We start from the raw sequence: 19234 nt of genomic DNA on the forward strand, positions 1-19234 counted from the left end.
CATGGATGCTGCAGCATCATGAGTAATGTATGAATTGTAATGTAATATATAAGTAAAGAAATGTATTAGAGAAATACAAAGTTAAGAAGATCTATATTGCTTCAATACTAACAGGTTCCAAACGGCATGCCGTTTTTTGCAGTGGGAAATAAGAAACTAAGCAAGAATGGCACATTTTACAATAAATAACATGAAGAGATGGTTCTTGGAGTTGAAGAGTAGGAGATGGTGTCTGGATATTACCAAGAATCTTCATGTGCACTGATAGGACACGAAATAAAGTCTCAGCACCCCTCTACCCATGATCTAAATCTTCATCAGTAAATCACAACGCTCCACATGGGGCCCATGAATTTTTTTTTTTTTTTTTGTCGCGCAGTGTGCCTTGTGGGATCTTAGTTCCCCAACCAGGGATGGAACCCAGGCCCTTGGCAGTGAGGGCACGGAGTCCTAACCACTGGACCTCCAGGGAATTCCCTGTAATACATTTTTAAAAAATATTTATTTATTCAGCTACACTGGGTCTTAGTTGCAGGATGCGGGATCTTTAGTTGCACCGTGCAGAATCTTTTCGTTGAGGCATGTGCGATCTAGTTCCCTGACCAGGGATCGAACCCGGGCCCCCTGCATTGGGAGTGCAGAGCCTTCGCCACTGGACCACCAGGGAATTCCCCTCTGTAATATATTTTTAAGAAAATTGTTTATATAGACAGGGGCTATACAAAAAATATTTGCCAAGGCCTTGCACATACTAGGACTGCCTTGGCTGGTGTCCTCCTCTTCTCCCGATAGGCCCCTTGAGCTCCTCTGAGCTCACTTCTCCCACTCTTGAAAGCACCATTTTCCAGGCAGTCTTAATTGCCAACTTGGGCCCCCACTGGAGTGGCTGCCCCAGAACATCCCCTCTAGTCAAAAGGTCCAAATCACACATACATCTCCCGCATGGACGGAGTGTGCCTACTCTTTTATTTTTAATACCAGGAAATAAATTTAGTGACCAACAAATAAGGACAAGCCACTGAGAATGGACGGATGTCTGAATGCCAGGAGCAAAGGCTGTCACTACATGTTTATTTTGAGACCTCAATACACTGCCCTGTTTGCTGGAATCCCCGTTAGGTAGGCAAGGTCAACCTGGATAAGCAAACCCTCCATGGAACACCTTAACAACTGGCCATTTGGGGCAAGTTAAGGGGAAAACTCGGGCTTTTAGCAAGGATGCATTGGCGATGGAAATCTAACTTATACTTTAAAAAGAAATATTTATTGGAAAGCTTATGTCGTCAAATAAGGGGAGGGCAGAGGTCAAGTTGGGCCTTCAAGACAACGAGCACGGGGGACTGGAATTCCTCTGGGAGTCCCTGTCCTGCAGCTCTGCCCCTCCCTGTGTGTGGACTTCTGACTCCACACTCACTCTGGCTTTTTGCATACAGTTAGAGACATGCTCTAGGTTTATCCCAGGCATGTCTCCATCCACCTTCCACTGCGGGTAGGCAGGTTTGCCACATAGGGCACTGTACCCCTCCTGGGAGCCATTCACATCATACTTCATAGCTGAGAAGCAGAGATGCTGGGGATGCTTGGTTGAGCCCATGCCATAGAAAATGCTTGACTGAAAGAGAAGGGTAGGTTTTCTTAGTACATTCTTCTCTGGTGGGGAAGGGTGGTCCTCGACAAGCCCATTCCAAGGGAGCTCAAGGAATCCCACCCTAACCGTTAATGATCTCCCTGGTAAAGCTGCCAGGGAATAGCTCAAAGAATCGGCACTTTGAAGCTTTGTATTCCCAGGCTTGATCACCTCAAGCAGAAGACAGCTAAACCTATGAGAGCAGAACCCACACAGGGTCTATTAGAAGTGGCAGGAGTTTTACAAGGAGGTGGCCTATTCTGAAAAAGGTAGCACTTAAAGGCAATACCTGTGACGTCGGAGCAAACTTCATTACTTAGAATTTTTTATTTTAAGAAGAGGTTAAACCTATATTCTTGTGTACTTTTTTCACTGTTGAGAAGCTGTCTTTCTTGCATTTGGAAAGGACAGCTTTTTAAAAAAATTATAAAACTCTTGCTCCCAACAAAACAATGTCTTTAGCAGATCTAAATCAAAGATAACATAAACTCTGGTTTCCCTCAACACCTCTGATGGATATCACAACTGAAACTTATTTCACAAAGCTAGCGTGGGGAAAATATCTCATCCCTTTTCTTTTTTTTTTTTTTAATTGAAGTATAGTTGATTTACAATGCTGTGCCAATCTCTGCTGTATAGCATAGTGACTCAGTTATACACATATATATATTCTTTTTTATATTCTTTTCCTTTATGGTTTATCACAGGACTTTAAAAAAATATATATATTTATTTATTTATTTGGTTGAATTGGGTCTTATTGCGGCAGGCGGGCTCCTTAGTTGTGGCATGTGAACTCTTAGTTACGGCATGCATGTGGGATCTTAGTCCCCTGACCAGGGATCGAACCTACGCCCCCTGCATTGGAAGCGCAGAGTCTTAACCACTGGACCACCAGGGAAGTCCCTATCACAGCATATTGAGCATAGGTCCCTTTATCCCTTTTCTTCGTAGAATCGAATAGGAACTGTTCTGTGCCTCCATTTTTCGGAACTGGTGGGCCATTCAATCTCAGTGGTTCACTGTGGTTCTGATTCCCTCAGGGTTTTGCTAAAGTCCTGGAGGAGTGCCCAAGACCATAACACTGGGGAGAAACCCTCTGAACTCCTGTCCACACTGGTCAGTGGAGGTAAGTCTCCTGTGTGATGAGTCACACTCTCCCTTTACTGTAGGAAATTTCTCAATGAAGGCCTTCGAAGTTATAAACTTCTCCTTATGTACTGTTTTAGCTGCATTCCACAAGTTTTAATATATGGTATATTCGTAATAGTCCAAGTCTAAGTATTGTGTGAAGTTTTGTTTTTACGTGTCTTTATGTTGTAGTCATATTGTAATCTATGTGATACTGATGCATTGGTATTTGAGACTCGCTTTGCAGCAGATAATGTGGTCATTATTTGTAAATACTTCAAATGTGCTTGAGAAAGAGATATACTCTCTCACTGTTGGGCAAAGATTTCCAAATATGTTTTCTTAAATATCTATTAAAATCAAGCCTATATTCCAAAGACTAGAGTACGGAAAGGGAAAAATAGTAACTTTATAGTGGGGAAGTCTGGCAGCTACCACCTTAACCAAGTGATCAAGGTTAATATCATTGGTGATAAGTCATGTTATATACTCCCTGATAGGATGTGATAAGAGGGGCTTTTCACCTCTGTGATATTCTTCCTCCAACCCCATAACTCCAGTCTAATCATGAGAAAACATCAGAAAAGCCCAAATTGAGAGACATTCTACAAAATATCTTACCAACACATTTCAAAACTGTCAAGGTCGGGACTTCCCTGGTGGCCCAGTGATTAAGAATCTGCCTGCCAATGCAGGCACGGGTTCGATCCCTGATCCAGGAAGATCCCACATGCCACAGAGCACCTAGGCCCGTGTGCCACAACTACCGAGCCTGCACTCTAGGGCCCGCGAGCCACAACTACTGAGCCCACGTGCCTAGAGCCCGTGCTCCACAACAAGAGAAGCCACCGCAATGAGAAGCCTGCGCACAGCAACGAAGAGTAGCCCCCCACTCGCCACAACTAGAGAAAGCCCGCGCGCAGCAACAATGACCCAACACAGCCAAAAAAACCACAAAAAACAAAAAAAAATCCTTTCAGCCTCTTATTCCAACCACTACTGCAGTGACCTTAAAAAAAAAAAAAAAAAAAAGACTCCGTGCTCCCAATGCAAGCGGCACAGGTTCGATCCCTGGTCGGGGAACTAAGATCCCACATACTTAGCAGCCATAAACAAAAACAAAAACCTGTCAGGGTCGTGAAAAATAAGGAAAGACTAAGAGACTGTTGCAGATTGGAGGAGATTAAGGAAACATAATGACTAAATGTAATGTGGTATTCTGGATTGGATCCTGGCACAGAAAATGGACATGAGTGGGGAAACTGGTGAAATCCAAGCTGAACTTGGAGTTCAGTTAATGGTAAGGTACCAGTATTAACTTCTTAATTTTGACAAATGTGCTTATTAGGGGCACCTGGGTGAAGGATCCATGGGAACTCTTTGTACTAGGTTTTAAACTTTTCTGCAAATCTAAAACTATTCCAAAATAAAAGGTTTATTTTTAAAAGTCATCTATTACTTGTACTGTTCAAATTTTCTAGTAAAAATAAAGCAAGGGAAAAAATAAAGGGGGGGGGGAGGTTTCTGTCTCCACTTCTTCAAACACTTCTACTTTGGAGACTTCTGAAGTCCCCAAGAGAAGGAAACAAACACAAAACTTGGCCATCTTCTTGATATGGTGCAGAAGAACCTTCAATAAATAATAAAAAAGGCCAACAATTTAACAATGAGGTAGGGCATTTGCTATATCAAGAGTTTTCATACATCACTCTGTTTAATCTTCACCACGTCCCTCTAAAGGAGGCCACTGGGGCCCAGACAGGTTGAAACTTGTCACGCAAGTTTCTGGCTGGGTTGGGCCAGATCTGTGCGACTCCAAAGTTAGCACTCTCCCAGCCGCTCCAGGCTGCTGCCCTAATCCTCAGTGGTGCATGTCATCCCCACTGGCTGTCTTAGAGCTCCTCCCTGCATCCCCCATGCTGCTTTTGCACGTGGACCACTCCTCCTCTGCCCAGTTAATTCTACTCCCTCCGAGAGAACTTCTCTGACCCGCAAAGAGGTCAGGTGGCCCTGTTGAATCTCACAGCACCTGTCATTTGTCCTCCATAGCATTTCTTACAGTTTTTAATGATTTCTTCATTTATGGGTTACTTGTTTATCATGATGGGACTGTGAGCTATCAACTGTCTATGTTCACTGGTGTGTGTTCCCAGTGCTTACTTAGCACAGAGGCTGGCACTTAGTAGGTGCTCAATTAACAAGTAGTAACTGACTGAATGAACGCACTCCCAGCACACTAAGGTTAACTCTAGGAAGTGGGGCTTACACTGGGCGAGCACTATGGAACTTGGCATCCTGCCTCCAGTAGGTTCTGGAACATGATGCAGGGATTCCATCCGGCATACCTGATATATACCTGGCCCTGCTCTGCCAAGATGGGGAAGAGGGATTCCAGGGGACGGGGAACCCAGGCTGGAGGAGCTTCTTTACCAGATGCAGCAGCCTTCCTGTAAAGAAGGCATCCTTGCAACACTCTTCTTTCATGGAATTAGCCTCAAACCCCTCATCATCTAGATCTGTGTGCTGTCCAATAAGGTAGCCACCAGCCACACGTGCTGTAAGCATAACCAAGACGTGCTATAAGCATGAAATGTACACCAGATTTCAAATATTTAGTTTGGGGGAAAAATATAAAACATCTCAATCATTTTTATATTGATTATATGTTGAAATGACAATATTTTTTGATGTAGTGAATCAAATAAAACCATATTACTAGAATGTATTTCATCTGTTTTTTATTTCTTTAATGCAGCTAGTAGGAAAATTCTAAATTACACGTATGGGTTTATATTGGACAGTGCTGTTCTAGACTGTACACTCCATGAGGCCCCTCCTCAGCTTTGTTCAGGATTGTGTGCACAGCTTAGAGCAAGGCCCGCACATAGTGACTGTTCCATAAATATCTGGAAATAGAACTTACTATGTATATACCTGTATATGATCCCCATGAGGACAGATCCTGCTTCGCAGCACAGTGCCTGACAAATCTTTTTTGCATGGACAATAAACCTTCATTCTCCCAGATGGCCGTTCTCCTGGCTTGATTATACTATACATAAAACTCCCACCAGCTGCCTCACCTCTGGTACCAGGCACCAACTTGCTGATAGGATCATGGCCCTTCTTGACCCTAATCCTGGTTCTTGGGCCACCTCGGTCGTACCCTGCCAAGGTTTTTTCAAGCTTAGAAGACCTAGGATGACTCCTGCCTCAGACACAGCCGTAATGAGATGTGCACTTGATACTCTGGTGTTGGCTGAAACATGCCTATCGTCTCTGTACATGTCAGGTTCACAAGTTCAGTCCTCAAGACTGGTAATTTAGATGGGGACTATTTTAGGAAGACTGGATAATAGGCCGTAATTTGAAACAGATGGAGGGAATAGTAAAATATCCTAATTTCCAGTTTCCCAGTACAAACAAGCATCTGACAGCCTCGTATGCTTGTGCTATTTATGAAATCAGCCTGCAACATTTTTCACTACTTGATACACCAGGAAATGGAAAGCCAGCTGAACCATTCACTGGAAGGGAGACAGGTCCCTTCATTTCTCCAAGCTTTGGTTTCCTCATTTATAAAATGGAGAATAATTAAGTCTACCTCACTGGTTGTTGTGAAGATTAAGTGAAGTAATTATATATACAGGCTCACTTAGTACAGTGCGTGGAATTTAATAAAAGTTCAATCAATGGTAGGGATGATTAACACCAGCCCCCCTGGGACGTCTGCAAATTTGCAAAGAAGTATTTATGGTGTCACGTTAATAGATGACTGATAAGTCTGTCATAATGACATTTTATATTTGTTCTTCATTTTAACTATCAACAAGCTAGACATGCTCATCGAATAAAAATAGCTGATGTGTACAGAGTACTCAGTGTGAGGCAGGTACTGTGTTATGCATTTCACAAGCATCATCTTATTTCATCATTACCATTTGTGGTAGGTCCTATTCTGATGGTCAAACTACAGAGCCAGAAACCGAGGCTCAAGGAGGCAAAAGAATGTGCTCCAGGCCCCAAAGCAATTAAGGGACAACATCAGAATTCAACAGGCTCTTAACGATTTCTCTAGGTCGCTTCCTACGAGTTAGGTATCCTGGTGACATGCCAGTTGTAGTCATGGGGGAAGAGGGGCCTCAGTGAACTATTCCTGGTACCCATGGTCGAGGCCACCACTGGCTTCATCCCTCATCCTTAAATGCAGATTGAGCTCCTTGCCTGTGTCAGCCACTACACTGGTAAGTAAGTAACACCCTGTAGGCTGTTATGAGCAGACACTCATTTAGCTCCCTCTACTCATGGTACAGTGATGGTGAATGTAACGTCTCTTAGAAAGAAAAGGAAGACGGGAATTTTGGTCACTTGGCCCCGCCTTATAAGAATTCAGGGAAAACTGAACCCCAGGCCTTGTAGCAAGTGCTGCTCAGACTCCATAGCCAGGCCTTGTACAGCAGCACAAACATGGTTTGGCAATTGGAGTCTCATCCTCTCCCTGTAAAAATTCTAGAAATGGTTCTCTTGCCTACAACAGGAGCTCAATGCTCTGCACCTCTGGACTCTGCTGTTAAAGGGACTTAATTCTTCCATCTCTTCCTGTTTTTGTTCCTGCAACCAATCACTCAGGCTCTTGACGCGCTAAGAACTCCCCAAGAGGAAAACATGCCTGGCTTGGTTAGCACTGTTCTTGGTCCTAGACCAAGGTCATGGGTTAGGCCTGCCCATGGGTGATGGCACCGAGTCCACCGAGCTGTGGTCGGGGGGTGGGGCGAGGGGCTGCGCGCTGACAATGCAGAGCCTGCCCTCCAGACGTGCACAGCCTGGTCTGATGACTAGCTAATCCCAACTTGATTCGGCTGCTGCCCTCACCACACAGCAGACGTTGCTAACTAGCCGTCGCCCTGCAGAGGCCTCAAAGGTGTCTCGTCCCCCCAGTTCCCTGGGCCTGGTATCCCAGAGGGAAGATTCCTCCCATCACTGGTCCGTGCCGTGATGGAGACTGCACAGGCTGCCATGAACGCCCAGAGGTGAGAGCTCCTCCCTCTACTCAAATCACACCTCCTAGGTGAGGCCTTCTCCAACTACAGATTCAAAGGCCACGCCCCCTGCTTGCCCCCAGACTTCCTGTCCTGTTTCTCTGCTTGGCTAATTTTCTTCTCAGTCCTTGTCTAGCACACTAGACATTTCCGTACTTCGTTTATGGTATGTCCCTGTCCTCTAAAATGGAAGCACCATAAAGGCAGGGGTTTTGGCTCTTTTGCCTTATTTTATTTATCATTTCCTAGAATTGTGCCTACCCAAAATTGAACTTGATGTGAATGAAAGGAAGGGCAGGGGATCCAGTCTGGGTGGAGGTTTAGCCGGTGAAGGCTTCCTAACAGGAAGTGACACAAGCGGAGTCAGGCGAGCATCTGAAATGGAAGGGGCGTTCCAGGCACACAAAACGCAGGCCAGGAAAAGGGCAGCATGGTCAGGAACCTTACGTGGTAGCATGGCTGGGGCCTATGGTGCTTGTGGGGCATGATGTGTGAGATGCGGGTGGACAGTAGACCATGATCACAGGGGAGGGCCCTGCGTGTCTACCCTGGCGAGTGGGAAGCCTAAGCTGGGGCTGAGGGCCAGGTGGGCGAGGGTAGCAGAGGGCAGGGGAGGGCAGACTTCAGAGGCTGGGTCAGGGGCGAGCGTCATTTATAATCTGAAAGTGAACAGGTTAATGATCAGGAAGCGCTGTCCTCTACCGAGTGTTACATGCGGGGCGGGCAGGCGGGGTGGTGCAACCTGCACTTCTAATGCATTACTTCACCCACTCCCACCTCCAGTCATTATACCAGGATGCCACGGAAACTGGGCGAGGAATGAGTGACACCTCCGGAAAGTGACCAGTCTGGCGAATTACGAAGGAAATTTTGGTGCCCTTGGGCCAAGCCACGGTCAGAGATCACGCCTCCGTAGGCTTGTGACTCCCCTCCCCTCCTCTCCCCCATTTCACCAACCATAGCAGCTCGCGCCTCTCCCCTCTCCAGTGCTCCATTGCCGCCCCCTCCTACAGAACACAGACAAAATGGCATCCGGGACCCCCAGGCTATAGGATTGAGGTGGGGGGGGTCCAGAAAACCATGAAAGAATAAACTGAATAAAGGGCAGGGGAATGGGGCACAGATACTGGTACCAAAAGCTGACAGGAAGTTGCTCAGCAATGAGGGGACAGTCTGTGTTAAAGAAAGAGGGCTCCAAGTGTCGAGGCAACAACCAGCAGCGGGGCTTTGGCTAAGTGGGCGGACATGTGCTCCTTTTTCACTAGAGGACTAGGGCCACGGTGGGATGAAACTGGCCCAGAGGGGAGTCAGAGCAGGTGGGGGGTCTTCAAGAGAGCAAATGGGAGACTTCACGTGGCCCTTGGGCAGGTACTGAGAGGGGAACAGCAGAAACAAGGACCTCTGCTGCGGCTGCCCAGCAGCGTGGACCCTCCAGGCCCCAAAATGCCTCCCACTGGCAGAAGCCATCAATTTGCTGACCTCACATAGGTGGGCCTGACCACCTGGTTTCTACTTCAGCCCCAGTCAAGGTGATTCAACGGCACTGGAAGGAATGGACAGCGAACTCCTCCCTTCTCACCAGGGCCTTTGGGAGACTTCCCCTGTGTGGACGACACCTGAAAGGTGAGCAGAGTGCCATGTACCCACAGGGTGGTGAAGCGCACCACTGCCGTCATTGTTACTGTACCAGTAACCCCAACACCTGGCCTTTGCCCACCACACCGCCAGAGTTCTCCCGAGGGCAGCTGTTCCTCATACATCCCTCTCCCAGCCCTGCTCCAAACCATCTCCCCAAATTCACCCCGTGTACTTTCACCCCCACAGCCCAAGGCTCTCCTGCCTTCCTCGAGGACTTCAGCCCGACTGTCTCTACGTCCACCACACCCTCATCCTCTCTTCCAAAGCCCTGGAGCAAACATCCCTCTGCCAACAATTCCCATCTCTGCTAAACCTGAGCCCCCAGAAGCACTTGGGATTATTCAACCCCATGTCAATTCTACATCTCATCCCCCATCCCTAGGTCAGGCCTCAGGAGTGTGCTAAGTGGAAAGTCTCAATGACTGAAACCTGGAAGACCTGTCCCTGTGGCCCACTGTCTCTATACCTAGCTGTGCACATGGAAGCAAGTATTAAAAAAAGAAAACAAAACCATAAAAAGCGGCAAGGCAGTTTCAAGGTTTATTGAAGTGGGTGAGAGGACACGATGCCCAGCACAGAAGACTCCAATGGGAACTCTTGTTTCTAAAAAGTTACACCAGGAGCAGACAAGGGGACACGGAGGCCACTGGATGACCTGGTCCAGACGGAAGGAAAGCAGACTTCTGGGTCCCCAGTGCTCTGTGGCACCTGCTGGAAGGGCAGAGCCAGCTGAAGGTCTCCAGTTCTGAATCCCGAGTCCCCAGAGTCCCAGGACTTTCCCTCTGCCCCGCTCACAGGGGCCAAGTCCTTCCATATTGTGCTAAGGCAACAGGAGACGAAGGTCTGGTGACGATCAGCGGCACCACCCCTCTTCGCTCTGCTCTGCCAGCATCCGTGAACAGCCCCAAAACCACCTAAAGGAGGAAGTCACATGAGGCCGGCAGCTTGGAATTTCTATTTCAGAAACACAGGCCGACTTAGCCCCTTGGCAGTTACTCACCATGAGGAAGCCCCTCCAGGGGAGTTGGGACCCAGGTCACCATCCTGAGAGGCCAGAGCTTCCATCCCTTGAGGCTTCCTCCAAGGCAGCACCCCAGAGTGACGAGGAGGCCACGGGGCAGGAGGTCAGGACCAGGGGTAACTCTCCAACGTTACCGTGTCTTCCTTCAAGCTGACACGCGTGAGAGTGCCCCCAGTTAGTCAGGCGTGAGCTGCGGGCTTTTCACACCAAACCTGGCTCAAAACGGAATCTCAAAACTCCCAGAGAAGAGTCAAAATGAACACTGTGTTTAAAAAATGGGCCTTCTCATGGCGACAGAGCAAATGCACTAACTGGCAGAGAGACGGCCGGAGAGCTTGCTCTCAGGAGCTCTTCCCACTCGGCCCTACCCCTGTGGCAGGAGTGGGGACCGCCACCCCCAGCAGCTGTCCCCCGCACCGTCATTACTGCCTGTAGACCGGACTCCCAGGTGCTCACGCTCACCCCAGCCTCAAATCATCCTCGTGTTCCTCCCTTCCCCCCGAAGACCTTCCTACAGCCTATCGCATCCCACTCCTTCAAAGGCCAGGTCCGCCACCTCCAACAAGCTGCTTCCCTTTGAAAATCTTACAGCAACCACTATACACCACCCAACATCGTGCTTATTCATTATGTGTAATTCATCCTGGTTCCTTACACCCCTAAAGTATCTAAACCTGACACAGATGTAGCCTGGCTCTGCTAACAGGAGGAAGCTGAGACAGGCCGAGCTCGGAAGTCTCCTGTCACTGCCTGTCACACAGCAGCCCCCAGTGCCTGAGGGCTGGAAAGCACAGGCTGGAGAGAAGCAGGAGTGTGTGAAAGCGTCAGCATTTGAAAGGGACAGGTGTGGACCCTCCAAACACGGGAAATTGCTTTCCACAATTCCTCTCCCTGCATTATCAACGACCAGAGCACGGACAGCCCATGGTCACCTTTGAATGCAGGTGCGTACAAGGCAGAGAGAGCTCCAGGAAGAGAAGGGAGTGCCAGTGGCCTACACGGTAGACTGAGTCTGGGAAAACCACCCAGCCAAGCACAGGACCCACGGAGTGGCCATTCTTTCCTGCAAAAGCCCAACAGAAACCTTCGCCTAAGGGGAATCAAAGAGAAGTCACTTTGGGGCTTCCCTGGTGGCACAGTGGTTAAGAATCTGCCTGCCAATGCAAGGGACACAGGTTTGAGCACTGGCTGGGGAAGATCCCACATGCCGCGGAGCAACTAAGCCTGTGCGCCACAACTACTGAGCCTGTGCTCTAGAGCCCGCAAACCACAACTACTGAAGCGTGTGCGCCTAGAGCCCGTGCTCCGCAACAAGAGAAGCCACGACAATGAGAAGCCTGCGCACCACAACGAAGGGTAGCCCCTGCTCACCGCAACTAGAGAAAGCCTGCACACAGCAACAAAGACCCAACACAGCCAATCAATCAATCAATCAATAAATAAGCACAGAAAAAAATCCACTCAAAAAAAAAAAAAGAGAGAAGACACTTTGGACAAAAACGGGAAAATATTACGGTTGGAAATTACAGAAATCATGTGGTCTTAAGAACCACAAAGTCACCTCTAACACAGCTTTGGTTTTTCAAATGAAGGAAACAAGGTTCTGAATAGGACACTGCCTTAAGACAGCACCAGAAGGGGATTCAAAGCCAGGGGAGGAATCTCTGATGCCCAGGTCCACCCGTTTTCCATCACAACATGCTTCTGCCCACACTCCAGGGAAGGACAGATACCCCACAACTCTCAACGCCCCAGTGGAACTCTAGAGGCTCCACCCCTGCAGCAGCCACTGCAGACAGTGAAGGGCCAGATGTGGTCCAGGATGCCCAGGGCTGGGGTGGTGAGCAGACCTGGGGACTCGTGGATGCTGCCTTCAGCTCACCTCTCGGCTCCCCTACATCTTCACCCAAAGCCCCTGGGGACACACACACACGACTACCGGATCAGAGGACCCAACACTCCAGAGAATGGATGAGAGATCTTACCTCAAGGACACTGAGGTCTAGACCACTCCTGACATGACAACTTCCATGACACCTCCGCACACAGTGGACTCATCTGCAACAGACAAGAAGCCAAGGATGAGCACCCGACTTGTCCCTGCTCACAGCAGAGCATGTCAGGCACCAGGAAAGGACTTAGTGCAAGAGTTACCAGACAGTAAACGTTCTGCATATGTTGGCTGTTATTATTTCCTGAACAGACACACTATTTCTTCATAAAAAAAACAGTAGTTAACTCTAAAAAGGGAGACAGTGGATGGCCTATGGCAGGGTGGCCAACGCTGATCAATGTGTAATTGATCAGTGATAGGCGGAAAAGGACACCATTGCCAGGTTTACGGGAACGTGCCATGGCCGACTGACAGCAACTGGGCATCAAGGGGAAGTTAAGCAGCACACAGGGCCTGGTTCCCAACAGCAGGGGCAGGAAGCGAATGCCCCAACAATGACACCAATGCACACATGATAGACCCCAAGGCCCTGGAGGCCCGAGGTATGGCAGGCAAGAAGCAGGAGTGTGTAGGAAAGCTCCCGGAACTGGAGGGTGAGGATGTGACCCCTCCAAATGCAGGACAACCCTACCATGTTTCCTCTGCCTGCACTACCAAAGTGCAGGCCACGGGAAGCCCATGATCACTTCCAAGTGCAAGGGCAGGAAAGGACAGAGGCCTTGCTGAAAAAGGAGGCCAATGGCAGAGGCCTGGAGCAGTTGGCCTAACGGAGCACAAGCACCCAGTATCTGCTTCTAATCCTGCAAAAAAAGCCTTCCACATGGCCCGGAAGGGAGAGATAAAGGGAGGCCACCTTTGAAAGAAAAGTGGCAGAGTTCTTAGGTTGTAAAAGACAGGGACTCGGTGATCTGAAGACAAATGGCCTCATTGTAGTCCTGCTTTATGGAGGATGAAACCAGTGATAAGAGAAGGTCCCAAAGTTAGGAGGAGGCAGAGAAGTGACTGACACCTGGGTACAGGTGGGCATACCGAAATCCTTTCCCTGCCTCTGTTCACACATTCTGCTGCCAACATAACAAACAGTCTGAGGAAGGGCTCCCCAGGGGCTCTCAGAAACAAGCACATAAAGAGGAACCAGGTGTGTTCCCAAAGGCCCCAGAGAGGGTAAAGGTGAGGGCCGGGTCGAAGCCACTCTTGTCTCTCCTCTAGCTGCTTCCCAGACCACCGCGGGACCTGCATGCACCTTGAGGGAGGCAAAGCCCCAGATCTCCAGGGAACAGAGCTCACCTCAGCAGCACGTGGTCCAGCTGCTTCTTGACAGGATGGGGACACCTCTCAAGAGTCTCCTCTGCAAAAATCGAGAAGCCCTGGATGAGTAACCTAGATCCCACCTGACCACAGCATGTCCTGGGAAGCCCAGGCTGAGTACATGCATAGCGGCCACTTCACAAACGTGGGCTGCTGTTACCACCCACGAGCCACGCCACCACTCATGAACAGGACGGAAGTTATTACTCCACATGGGACAACAGCTCATCTGCATCTGAGGCAGAGGCCTTTTCACATCATCTTTTGTGCAAACTCTAATGACACTGTACAGTTTCTGGAAGCTGGATCTTGAACAGAATAAAAGTCCAGGACAGGTCTGGTAGCGTGCAGCACCTGACAGGCTGTGCCTGGCCTGGTCTGGCCTTGACCCGGGGGTGGGGTAGGAAGGGTAAAGGCACCTCAGGCTGCCTGCAGAGGTGAGGTCTGGTGTCTATTTAAGCCTTGTCCAAGTGCAGTACCGTTCTGGTTCCTGCCACCATAACCGCAGGCCATGGGGAAAGTCTCCCCTGGTGGATTGGGCTCCATCTCATGCCAAGGGACCTCCAAGGGATAAATACTGGTCAACAGGAAGAACAATTCCAAGAAAAGGAAACACAGGAAGTGCCCCCACCTCTCCCCTGGCTGGCTGGCTCACAAGCAGTCTTTCCCTGATTCTCCATGACACGATGGGCCGCGCCACCTCACCGGGATGCGTCTGTCCTTTCCTTCTTTCCTGCTGGGCAGTTGTTCCACAGTTGCTGAGACCGGACACCTGCCAGGCACTGAGCCTGCGGAGAGGCAAAACTCAGACACTGACCTTGAGATCAGATCAGAGAGAGGCAAAAAAACAAGAAAACCAATGATATTCATGAAGTATGATTAGTGCCCTCATCTCACATCAAGCCACTTCCCACACTGCATCACACCAGGAAACATGCTTGACTAAGGACCTGGAAAGGGGAGAAGGGGGAGGCAGACCTGCTTCCTGGAGGGAAGCCCTTGGTGAAAATTACCCGAACAGTGGCTCCACGGCCAGCCCATAGCTCCTTAGACACAGCCCATGCTTTATCTTCCTTTTTTAAAAGCTTCTCTGCAACTAGCACTGGGCCTCGCATAGGCAGCACTCAGTAAGCCGAACACCAGGGGCCAGGAAGCAGATGTAAAGGCGGCGAGAGGACGGCCATGTGGGACAGCTCCAGAGTTGGGAAGGGACAGGAGTGAACGAACCCTCCAAACACGGGGAAACGCTTTCAGCAACTCCTCTGCCGGCACTACCAGTGACCAGGGCACGGCCAGCCCACGATCACTTCCGAATGCAGGGGCAACAAACGGCAGAAGAGCCAGGCAGAGGAGCCCATGTGAGCAGCCGGCTCTCCGCCCAGGCAGGGGAAAGCTGCCCAGCCAAGCCCGGGACCCCAACGCTATCCTCACTTCATGGAAAGACTCCACCTCCCCTCATCAACAGAGGCCACACGAAGACCAACTTCTCGTAAAAATGCCTCAAGTACTCATCCACCCACAAAATACCAACTAAGTACCTACTAACCACTTGCCAGGCACTGGGGGTTCAAAGACACAGACCAGGCCTCTGCCCTCCAGGACTGCTTGCTGTTTCCCCCCTGGAAGGAAAGGAAAGCTCAGGAGAATGAAGTAACTCACCTGAGGTTCCACGGCTAACGAGGGGCTGCGCCAGCATCTGAACTCAGGCCTTTCCCGCCCCCAAACCCAGCCCCACTCTCCTGCACAAGGCTTGGCAAGACTGTTCCCAGAACCCCCCTGAGCCCAGGGGCCACCCCTCTGCGGCGGGGCAGGAAGGCCACAGCCCCCAGTTCAAGGCCCTCAGGAGCAACACTTGCCCAAGGGACAGCTCAGCCCCTGGACACAGTGGGGCGCAGCAGGCAGTGCGGCTCAGGGTCCCGCAGGAGAGAAGGGGGCGCTGGCAGAGGCAGGCGCAGCAAAGCCGTTCGAGGGAGGGTCTTCAGCAGCGCAGGGCCCGGCCAGGGAACGGGTGCGGGAGGGTTTCAGTGCGAAGCAGGCAGACTCTGCCCCTCGGGGGCCCTGGGGCGCCCTCACTTTAAAGCTCAAACACCCGTTTGGAAAATGGACGTTTCAACACTTTCCCTTAAAGCTTATTAACGGGAAATGGGCTAACGGTCACCAGAGTATTTGGCCGGTAACCAACGAGCGGCTTTGGGGCCTGAAACGCTGGAGTCGGAGGTGATGGGCAGTGAATCAGGGGCTCTGGCGCCCCCCGGGCCAGGTTCACACGGGCTCTGCACGACCCCCTGCGGGACCTCGGGCACACGCGTCAACCGACCGGTCTCTCGACATCAGCGGGCACAAGTCTCCCCACGGGGCGGGTGAGGCCAGGGGACCTGACGCTCCGAAGCGGCGCCGGCCGGTGGCTCGGTGACCCGAGGCCTCTTTGTCGAGGACACAAGTCCCGAAAGGCCCACACGCGGCGGAGGGGACGGGCTCAGAACAGGGAGCGGACAAGGGCTCCGAGGAGACCTGCGGCCGGAGCTTCCCACCCCCTCGGGCCTGTTTCTCCCCCTGTCGGGGGCGGGGAGACGGAGCACCGGCCTTGAAGGCCGCCGGGGGTCCCTGGGAAGCGCGGCCCCGCAGTGACTCACCCAAGGTGCCGGGACTGTCGGCTTCAGGTCATAGGAGACGACGTGAGAAGAAGCTGCACGGTTCTCTCCCACTAGAACGCAGAACGCAGCGTCCGCCGGTTGAACGCCAGCGGAAATGCAGTTGAGGCGCGGCAGCCTAGAGCGGCAGCTCCCAGGGCGGAACCCGCGCAAGCGGTTCCTTCGCGCCCCCTTGTGGATGAGAACGGAAACTCTGACCTGCCAAGTCTCCGAGCATCCTTTCCTCTTCCCAACCACCCATCTGAATATTAAATGGCTAGGACAGCTGTAGTTTTGACCTGTCTACTCCTTCTCCCTGATTTTCTTGTGGCATTCACTTTTCCTGTTGAATTCAGCCTTGTTGGGAATATCAATTATGGAGTCCTGCCCTCTCCTGAGAAAGGGTTGGGCGTGGGACCCAAGCTGGGAAAATTATACTTTCTTCCTTAATTATGTATCTCAAGTGTGAGAGAGCAGGGATCCTAAAGGAGCTTGGAGGCTAGTTGTGGAGCTATGAGTGGAGTCATACTTCAATCAATTTCCAAATTAAGGTGGTTTCTTGTAGGTGGTGTACCTTAGCAGGGTTTTGAAGGATTCAAACAGAAAGGGGGAATGGGAAGATGTTCAGAAAAGGGAGGAAAAGGAAGACGCACAAGCTGATGTGGGGGAAGGGATGGGGGAGTGGATCCATGCGTTGGGATGTGAAGAAGTTAGAAACTGGATAGGGCATCTCATTGCATGGCCTGTAATAGATGAATCTTTAAATGTTACAAGAGAAGAAATTCTCATTGTTGCAATGGGAGAGGCACTCACTTGATTCTGAAATGTAAGAAAAAGTCCATGTGTCTCAGTCCGCTCTTGGTTCCTGAGGGCTTAAAAAATGAGGAAAAGGACAATTGAAATGATCCAAATAAAGTAAAATCAATAAAACAATGAGTAGAAACCAAAATGGCAGAAAATGAGCCTAACCATTTAGAGCAACATAGCCAAACAACTTTAGGAATGGGAAAAGGGTCTTTGTACAGTCAGCAGAGGGTAAAAAGCTAGAGAACAATATGTTTGACTTTTTGCCCGTAAAATTTTAAATTTAGGTAAAATGAACGCATTCCTAGAATATATTTAACAGAATTGCCTTAAGGAAAAATAGAAAACCTAAATAATTTCATAACACTTTAAAAAATTGAATCAGTTAACAATCTTCCCACAAAGAAAACATCATACCCAGGTGTCTTTTTTTTTGTCTTTTTTTAAAATAAATTTATTTATTTATTATTATTTTTTAAATTTATTTATTTTATCGATTTTTTTTTTTTTTTTTTTTTTTTTTGCGGTACGTGGGCCTCTCACTGTTGTAGCCTCTCCCATTGCGGAGCACGGGCTCTGGATGCGCAGGCTCAGCGGCCATGGCTCACAGGCCCAGCTGCTCCGCGGCATGTGGGATCTTCCCGGACCAGGACACGAACCCGTGTCCCCTGCATCGGCAGGTAGCTCTCAACCACTGCGCCACCAGGGAAGCCCTATTGATTTATTTTTTTGGCTGCATTGGGTCTTTATTGCTGCACGCGGGCTTTCTCTAGTTGCGGCGAGCAGGGGCTATTCTTCATTGTGGTGTGCGGGCTTCTCATTGTGGTGGCTTCTCGTTGCAGAGTACAGGCTCTAGGCGCGCAGGCTTCAGTAGTTGCAGTGTGTGGGCTTCAGTAGTTGCAGCACGCAGGCTCAGTAGTTGTGGCTCGCGGGCTCTAGAGTGCAGGCTCAGTAGTTGTGGCTCACGGGCTTAGTTGCTCTGCGGCATGTGGGATCCTCCCGGACCAGGGTTCGAACCTGTGTCCCCTGCATAGGCAGGCGGATTCTTAACTACTGCGCCACCAGGGAAGCCCCCGGGAAGCCCCCAGGTGTCTTAATAGGTAAATTCTACAAAGGTTTGTAGCGTTACACAGTCTCCCAGGTTATAAAGAGAGAACAGTTCTCAGTTCACATAACCTCCAAATTAGAAAAGGTTAATAAAAGAAAAGTAAATTACAGGTTAATTTATTCAGTAATGTAGACCTAAACATCCTAAAAGTATATTGGGAAGTTTCAGGCGGAAGCAGCCTTGGTCAGTGATGACCAAGGAGAACAATATGTTTGACAGAGGACCCAGCTCAGATTCGATCACCTTCAGGCTCCTCTTCCTTTCACTGTTGTTGCCCACCCTCCGCCCACTGCATCACTGGGTAGGGTCTGCCCAGTGAGCTCATTCAGGAAGGAGCTGGGTCTTGGCCAAGCATCCCAAGCAGGGCAAACCACAGAGACTCTGAAGTCTATGCATGCTTAACACCTATGCACCTATGCACGCTCAGCACCTCCCAATCCACCCATAAGATGAGAGACCTCTGAGATGGGTGACTCCTCCCACAGCTATGAAAACGTAGAAGGGCCTATCCTTTGGCCTGGAAAGTAAATTTGAGGATTGAGAGTTCCAAGAATGTGGCGTTAGGGCTGCATTTCTCAGAAGGCCCCTCTACTTCTTGCAAACCTTTCTCTTATTCTAATGGACCTGCATGGGTTACACTGTCACAGGTTTAATTATCTTCTGCTTGTCCTCATGAAGCTTGCGGGAAAATTTCCCCAAAGTGTTGCCCTTTAAAGATATTCCCAAGAGTCTTCATTAGAAAGGCCCACCATTTAAGGATTAGAATGGAGATTTTTGAACCCCTCTCTTCAGGATGGTAGAACGTAGGGTGACTCTGCTGGACGAGAGAAGGATGTGCTAGGAAAACATCAAGTGTTTTCTATGTTCAGCCAAGTATCCTTAACATCTCTGCTTTTCAGCCAGAGTCTATGATGTGAATGGCACGTCCATGAGTTGGGCAGTACACAACCTGCACACCCATATGTGGCAATCCT

At 49.7% G+C, this 19234-nt stretch overlaps 1 long non-coding RNA gene across 2 annotated transcripts; it reads right to left on the reverse strand.

The window, feature by feature from the left end:
• Nucleotides 1–9962: 9962 nt before the first annotated feature.
• Nucleotides 9963–16467, reverse strand: LOC309817477. Of its 2 annotated transcripts, XR_014296132.1 has the most exons (7): nucleotides 16352–16451; nucleotides 15265–15337; nucleotides 14350–14506; nucleotides 13698–13758; nucleotides 12442–12514; nucleotides 10436–10606; nucleotides 9963–10349 (listed from the first exon to the last, which is right to left on the reverse strand). It is a non-coding gene; the product is annotated as an uncharacterized lncRNA (long non-coding RNA). The 2 variants fall into 2 exon arrangements; XR_014296131.1 differs by lacking the exon at nucleotides 15265–15337 and having other exon boundaries at nucleotides 16352–16467.
• Between the last annotated feature and the right edge of the window lie 2767 nt (nucleotides 16468–19234).

This window comes from Mesoplodon mirus (assembly GCF_964341445.2).
Source record: "Mesoplodon mirus genome assembly, chromosome: 15".
In the NCBI taxonomy this organism is placed as follows: domain Eukaryota; kingdom Metazoa; phylum Chordata; class Mammalia; order Artiodactyla; family Ziphiidae; genus Mesoplodon; species Mesoplodon mirus.